Here is a 7,017-nt window from a genome sequence, read left to right as displayed (position 1 = left end):
TACACCGTTTTGATATATGAGAAAACCAAACGACGTATCTAGCCAAAATCAAATGTAACAGATACACCAAACTGGCACCATACAAAAGCGACGTATCTGGCATGACGTATCTCGAACCAACCCGGTGTATGTGTATTTTTGTCAAAATTCATTGTGAAAATGATATGGAATGAGTAGGTTTTGTTTCTTACCTAGTGCGTGCTATATCCCTGGTGATGTTAAGCACGAAAAAACTTATGAAAAGTCTTTTTATAAAAAACTATTTTAGTGAAATGGTCGTCAACATTGACCATGAATTTACTCAGATCAGTGAAAAACTTAGATACGTCGATTTGAAAAATTATGCTTGATATCTCCGGATTCAATGAACCAAATGCAATGTTTTCAAAACCTTTGACATAACATAAAATTGTTAACACGGTCGAAAATTTTAGCGTCTAGATTATTTTTCTGATGCAACACCAAATTATCGAAAATTTCAACATCGCTTCAAAGTTCGAGATGGTAATTATAGTTTATTTGAATTCTCTCTAATTGACTTCAATATGAATATGTTTTGACAGGAAGTAAACAAATAACCAAAAACTAATGGGAAGCATATTAAAGTTAGACCAATTTACTAAAAAATAATATAATGAATGAAATAGCTGTTACTTTTTTTCTCATAAATAATTTTTACATGCAAACTTAAAGTTGATTTAAAGTGGAAGTGGGCAATTATAGAATCAAATTAGGATTATACTGGTATAATCTTGAAGCAGTCGCATAATTGCCCATTTCCACTTTAAATCAACTTTATGTTTGCATGTAAAGTAATGATTGCTCTAAGTACACCGTATATCTGCATGCAATAAGGCTTCAGCACCGTGGTTACTTGGGTAGTTTCTCCGATCGATCTGAAATTTTGCACAGTTGATATGGGACCAAAATGGAACTCAAAAAGTGTACAGGAGTAAAATGTCTTTTTGTGTCCCACGCTAGTAAATAGTTCTTCAAAATTTTAATTGTAAATAGTTTTTGTGAATATTGAATTTCCCAAGTAACCACGGTGCTGAAGCCTTATTGCATGCAGATATACGGTGTACTTAGAGCAATCATTACTTTACATGCAAACATAAAGTTGATTTAAAGTGGAAATGGGCAATTATGCAACTGCTTCAAGATTATACCAGTATAATCCTAATTTGATTCTATAATTGCCCACTTCCACTTTAAATCAACTTTAAGTTTGCATGTAAACCCAAGTAACCACGGTGCTGAAGCCTTATTGCATGCAGATATACGGTGTACTTAGAGCAATCATTACTTTACATGCAAACATAAAGTTGATTTAAAGTGGAAATGGGCAATTATGCGACTGCTTCAAGATTATACCAGTATAATCCTAATTTGATTCTATAATTGCCCACTTCCACTTTAAATCAACTTTAAGTTTGCATGTAAAGTAATGATTGCACTAAATACCCAAGTAACCACAGTGCTGAAGCCTTATTACATGCAGATATACGGTGTATTTAGTGCAATCATTACTTTACATGCAAACTTAAAGTTGATTTAAAGTGGAAGTGGGCAATTATAGAATCAAATTAGGATTATACTGGTATAATCTTGAAGCAGTCGCATAATTGCCCATTTCCACTTTAAATCAACTTTATGTTTGCATGTAAAGTAATGATTGCTCTAAGTACACCGTATATCTGCATGCAATAAGGCTTCAGCACCGTGGTTACTTGGGATGCCTGGCCACCAAACCCTGTCACGTAGTCGCGATATCATCAGTGTCTCCCCTGGGTGGCCTTCGTGAGCCAGCTGCTGCATTCTACCGCGTAGATCTTGAGGAATGACGATTCTGCATCCACGAACCACGTATCCTTCGAGGAGAGTTAGGTCGTTTTGAAAGGGTATGTACTTCTTGGCACCGCTTCTAACAGCATCATCAGCCCAACCCGAAGTCAACAAAGCATCCTTGACGAGAAGTAACTCAGGGTCTGTTTCCAGTGCATTCTTGATCTCCGAAACATCTACAGCTACAGATTCCGTGATAGCGCTTGTACAGTTGATCGTCGCATTTGTCTACGTCTTCGTTATCTGCCGTCAGAGAGAGACGAGATAAAGGATCTGCTATATTCTGCTTTCCGGGCCTATACACAATCCTAAATTTGAAAGGTTGTAGTCTAAGCACCCATCTCCAATGCGGCCTGGAGGTAGTGACGTCGGCTTGAAGATTGCGGTTAATGGACGATGGTCGGTTTCGAGTTCAAAGTCTCTCCCAAGTAAGAATAACTTGAACTTTTCAACGCTCCAAACTATCGCCAGCGCTTCTTTTTCTGTTTGACAATATCGACGTTCTGTTGGCGAAAGGCTTTTGCTGGCGTAGGAAATGACAATTGGTTTATCATCACATTCGTCTTCAAACTGTATTAATACGGCACCTAAACCGACCGGCGACGCATCCGCAATCACTCTTGTTCGACGGTTGTTATCGAAGAATCTGAGTGTTGGGGCTGAGCATACTGCTCGTTTCAAATTGTTGAACGCTATTTCATGTTTCGTCGACCAATCGAACTTCTGACCGCTGATTGTCAATTGTCGAAGATCGAATGTTTTGGTAGCTAAATCGGGGATAAATCTTCCAACATAGCCAACGAGACCCAAAAAACTGCGGACTTCTTCGGCAGACGTAGGCGATCTAAATTGCTGCACCGCCATTACTTTGTCCTCCGTTGGTCTAACGCCTTGCTGAGAAATGTCATGACCCAAGAATTCTGTTTCCGTGACCTTGAATTTGCATTTCTTCGTGTTCAAAACGACATTGTGTGCCTCCAGTGTACGCAAAACACGCTCAAGAGCAGCGTCATGCTCTGCCTCTGTCTTTCCGTGTATGAATATATCGTCTTGAAAGTTAAAGGAGTTTTCGCAGCTGCTTAAAATCTGCTCGATTATGCGCTGGAAATGTTCTGAAGCACTGCAGATCCCAAACATCAACCTGGTGTATCGAAACATTCCAAGGTGGGTAATGAATGTCGTTACCCAAGTAACCACGGTGCTGAAGCCTTATTGCAGTGATCCTCAGCCTAACTGTCTTTGCGGGCCAAAATTGAATTTTGAATAGAGAATGCGGGCCGCAAGTCGTTCAAGAGTTTATTTTCAACTATTTTCAAGATTCAACACAAAATCCATTTGTCGATTTTTTGAAAATATTGTACAAGGAATAAAGATCTAAACAGCATTTCTGAGTTTTTTTCTGTAGCTTAGGGATTTCCTGAAAAGTATATCGAATCCTTTATTTAAAGCAATTTTGGAACTGTGAGGTTTTTTGAAACTTCGTGAATTTTAAGAAATTTCAGAATTATTTGTAGGAATTTCAGGGTTCTCGGATGAAATTCACATAAACTGCCTGGAGATACTATTGTGGAACCCCTTGATGATTTTTTTAAGTTTATCTTGTGTAATTTCTTAGAGAGCCAATGAAGAAAAACCTGCAAACATGATTTTCTGAACAATGTGTATTTGTAGCCTATATAGAATATATATTTTAAGAAGAATTTCCAAAAGTATTGCTAGGCGAATAAAGATTACCCAATCTTGCCCAGGCAAAAATTGTAAAGTGGTTTTGAATAGTCTCCTGGTAAAAGTATTGAAATTTTAAGTTATATCTATTACAAGGAATTTTTTAGCCAATAAAAAACAAAATGGTCATTATTTTAATTTTATTTTCTTGAAATTAAACAAATAACTACTGACAAGTTCTGCCACAACTCCAAAATCCATGGAAGAGAATCTGTAAAATTTATCCTTAACTCATTATTTAAGCGAAACACACAGTTTCGAATATTTTTGGAACAAAATTCGAAAAATTAGTATTTTACTGTATGTAAAACTTTCAAAAATCTTATTTCTTTTGAAAAACTCTCCATGATCAGTAGTTAATATTCACTCTCATGAAAGTTTTAAAATATATTGAAATTACAGATTTTCATTATGGAATCTATGAGTAGGCTACTTCCTAATACATTTCAAAATCAGCCTGCGGGCCGCACAAAACCTGGTCGAGGGCCGCAATTTGGTGACCACTGCCTTATTGCATGCAGATATACGGTGTACTTAGAGCAATCATTACTTTACATGCAAACTTAAAGTTGATTTAAAGTGGAAATGGGCAATTATGCGGCTGCTTCAAGATTATACCAGTATAATCGTAATTTGATTCTATAATTGCCCACTTCCAGTTTAAATCAACCTTAAGTCTGCATGTAAAGTAATGATTGCACTAAATACACCGTATATCTGCATGCAATAAGGCTTCAGCACCATGGTTACTTGGGTATATACCGGCTCGACTCGTGCAGTTCCACTTGATGGTAAGCATCCTTAATGTCGAGTCGAGAAAACCATTTGGAGCCGTTCAACCTAATTGTGGACTTAATTTAGTAATAATACAATTCAACTAAAATTTAACAACGTCTAGTACAATACCTTGCCAGAAGATCATCAAGCGTAGGTATCATATGATACTCTCGTCTGATTGCAGTATTCGCTCGTCGCATGTCAATGCATAGGCGTACATCGCCGTTATCCTTGATAACGATTACAACGGGTGATACCCAGGGGCTGGGACCGTTAACTTTTTCAATGATGCCGGAATTCAGCAGTCTATTGAGCTGATCTTCAACTTGTCGACGGAGTGCTATTGGTACACGACGGACATGCTGAGCAACGGGTGTCACGGTCTCGTCAATATTGATTCGAATTTTAACACCTGGACACAGGATGTGATTAGATAATACCTTTATTGATAAAAAGTTCTAATAACTACCTTTAATTACAGGAAACTTGTCAATAATGCTCTCTGATACTTGCTGGATTGTCGCCGGGTTGATGACGCTAGGCAAACCGATCAACAGTACTCCTAATTGCTTTGCTGCGTCTCTACCCAGCAAATTCTGTTTTCCATCTTTTACCACATAAAAAGTAGTAACGAAACTGAGGCAGTTGCCCTCCACGACCGCTATTTCTGCCTCGAACGTGCACAATATGTCTAATGATTTTTGTTGTGCATATGCTGATAGTTGCTTGGTGGACGGCCTCACGTTGTTCACGGCGGCATTCCTGCACTTCATGAAATTCCACGTCTGCTCATCAATGATGTTGTACTTGCTGCCTGAATCGATCATCATTTCGACGAGTATGTTTTCCACCCTGCACCACACCATCTCGTCATGGTTATCGCTAATTGCATAGACGAAAGATCCTTGAACTTCTGGACGCGTTTCTGGCTTCATGGCATGTGGAGTCTGTACGACTGGAGTCTCAATCTCGTCTACAGCGTTAACCTTTGGTGTTTTGGGACCACGGCTGTATTGATTTTCAGATGAAGACTTGCGCTTCCATGTGCCTTTGTTAGAACCAAAATGACACTTTTTGGCGAAATGACCAATACGGTTGCAGTGGTGGCATTTATTGTCTTTGGCTGGGCATTTCACTTCAGGCTTATGAGCTCTGAACCCACAGCGATCACAATCCACAGCGGAACGTTTGTTCGCCGAACGTGACCTGTCACTATCCGTAGATATTTTGTTGACGAACGTATTCGCACGGTTCGCTAGCTGCAATGTTCCTGTACCTGACACATGTTGACCAAGCTCGCGTATCTGGTGCTGTACGGATAAGTGGGTATTGACGAGGGTGGTGAGATCATCCAAGGTGATATTGGGCTTTTCCAAAATCTTTCGCCGGAGCTCAGGGGGCGCCAGCATAACAATCTTGTCGATAACTGCTGCATCTCTGCTTTCTTTCTCCGATGATCCGAAACGACATTTATTGGCCATGACTTTGGCACGCAGCAGGAACTTATCCAGTGTTTCTCCAACGACCGGTTTTTGAGTCCAGAACGTATGCCTCTCGAAGGTGTCATGCTGTTTGGGAGCAAAGTAATTGTCGAGCCTGCGAATCATGCGATCGAACTCGTCTTCTTCTTCCTCACTGATTCCTTGGTTATCCTCGGGCAGGCTCTCATACACTCGCTGGAGTTCACGCCCAGCAACAGCAAGGAATATATTTTTCAGCTTCTTCTTTTTCTTTCTGCCCAGAGCGGCAGCGATGTATTCGAACTGCTTCTTGTAGTCGAACCATTTGTTCCTGAGCTCCGTAATTGGAACACTTTCACATTCGAACGGGGGTAGCTTGAACAGTTGTTCTTCCATTTCTGAAGAATTATTAAATAATTATATCGACAATTTCATTCAAACAGTATTTCTTACAAATTTTGGGAAATCTTCAAATTTGTCGTTTTGTTTATCATCTGATTGATACCCTTAGTAACAATGTTTATTATTTGTCTAACCACAGAAAAGCGTTGCTATGGACCCATTATCGAGCTGCTATGGACTACCCATAATCGCCTGACTCAACGAAAACCGTTCCTGAGGCAGTCCAGCTTTAGCGTGAACTTAGAAATCTTGTCGCCTAACGCAACGGACAGAATCTGTTCCCGAGGCAGTCCACCTTGGCGTGGACTTGGAAATTTTATCGCCTAACACAACGGACAGAATCCGTTCCCGAGGCAGTCCACCATTAAGGTGGGCTTCATATTTTTCGCCTAACACAACGGACATAATCCGTTCCCGAGGCAGTCCACCATTGAGGAGGGCTTCATATTTTTCGCCTAACGCGACGGATAAATCCGCCCCTGAGGCAGTTCATCTTTAAGATTGAACTTGAATACTTTTTCGCCTGACTCAACGGATGAAATCCGTTCCTGAGGCAGTCCCTTATGAAGGAACTTGTTTGTATTTTTTTCCAATTCAGCGGACCACGTTCGTTGCCTAGGCAACTACTTGTTTGGCTTGATTTTTTTCACGTATGATGTCCCAACATTTGTAAAAAAAATGTTAGATTGTACTTACTGAATACTTCCAAAACGCTGCTGGTTCGTCTCGTCGCCAAATATGTGGTATTGTGCACTAATTAATTAGAAACTACTGGATTAATCAATTGAAGTTATTTATTGTACTACTT

The sequence above is a fragment of the Aedes albopictus genome, chromosome 2 (assembly GCF_035046485.1).
Source record: "Aedes albopictus strain Foshan chromosome 2, AalbF5, whole genome shotgun sequence".
NCBI classification, from domain to species: domain Eukaryota; kingdom Metazoa; phylum Arthropoda; class Insecta; order Diptera; family Culicidae; genus Aedes; species Aedes albopictus.
The sequence above is the reverse complement of the archived record's forward strand: the minus strand, read 5'-3'. Positions refer to the sequence as shown.